We start from the raw sequence: 1,494 nt of genomic DNA, 5'->3' as shown, positions 1-1,494 counted from the left end.
CAGCTTCCTGATGGCCTGTGAAGCCCGTCTTCTAGCGACAACAGGCTTTACTTGGCGAGGCTGCCTGACCAATAAGGAAGCTGGGTCTTTATGTGCCACCCTGATTGGTTAGGAAGCCAGGCTGCCTAGCAACAAGTGAAGCCAATCAGGAAGCTGGGACATAACCCACCACCCAGTTTCCTGATTGGAAAGGAAGCTGGCTCTATGCTCCCTCAGCACTGCCTGACAGAGAGAGACATCTCCCTCTGACCCAAAGTTCCAGTATCAGAGTATTTGGGCACGTAAAAGGTGGCCATACACTCTACAACCATCGCAAGACTTTAGTCTTGCGATGGTTGTAAAGGGATTAAAAACGTACAATCTGCCTATCTTGACAGGCAGATTGCACTCTCGATCGCAAGCCTGCCCCCCGAGGGGCGGGCTTCCGATGACCGCAATGCTGAACGGGCAGTGTGCGCGTGCGCACACCGGCCCGTTCAGCATTTATCTTCCGAGCACCGTTCTAACCAGCCGAGAATCGTACGATTCCCGGCTGGTTTTCGAACATGCTGGTTCGACAGAAGACGTGCGACCGTACAGTAGAAACTGTCGCACGTCTCCGTTCACACTGCTCGATTATCGTACAAAAAACCGATCGCATACGATAATCGTGCAGTGTATGGGCACCTTAAGAGTACTCTTCCCAAATACTCTGCATCGGCACAGATACTGTTATTAGCACATCTTTAGTTCATACTTTTTTTCCCTTTGCAGCTCTAAAGTAATTCTGCAACAGAATAAAACTGGGCCCTACCACTTCCTGAGTTTCTGCAACAAAGGAATTTGACAGCATTGTCTACTGCCCAGGATTCCAGGCAAACACACAGATGCAAGTCATGTCATTCAGCAGTCTATAGAACGGCCTGTAATTTTGTTGCTTGATAAATGTTTGCATTCCCAAGTAAGAAGCATGCAATTTTTCCTTCGTCCCAGGATGCAATGCTCAGGCCGTAAACAGTGGGGGAGGGAAGTTGCAGAAGGGAACAATAACAGTTTGCAAGCGGCAGATTATGGGGTACTCAGATGAAAGAAGCGCAGGCTCCTTTCTGACAGCTTTCTGAAAAGCAGGTCAACAATTTCACTTGTTTCCTGTATCAATTGAACAGATGGCAAAGATGGCAAAGATATTGTGGATTCACCACTTCTGAAGGGTGTCCACCCCAAGACACCCATGTTGAGCTTTATGGGCATGTTAAAGAAAGCAAAAATCAATGGAAACACATTCCATACAACATCTTTATTATTTCCATCGTACAACTAAAACATGAACTGTGTTTTAAGTGACTATACAGAAGTCTTACAATTTTAGCAATTACAAGTGATTAAAATTTGTAGCTTTTTTCCCAAATGTGCCAAATCTGGAAAAACCGACAAAAAATGATTTTTTTTTTAAGAGAATATTGCCCCTTACTAAAAAGTGTCCCAAGGCAGACCTGGAGAAAGTCAGACAGATTT

Source organism: Nanorana parkeri, unplaced genomic scaffold (genome assembly GCF_000935625.1).
Source record: "Nanorana parkeri isolate BGI_ZX_2015 unplaced genomic scaffold, ASM93562v1 scaffold112, whole genome shotgun sequence".
Classification (NCBI taxonomy): domain Eukaryota; kingdom Metazoa; phylum Chordata; class Amphibia; order Anura; family Dicroglossidae; genus Nanorana; species Nanorana parkeri.
The sequence above is the reverse complement of the archived record's forward strand: the minus strand, read 5'-3'. Positions refer to the sequence as shown.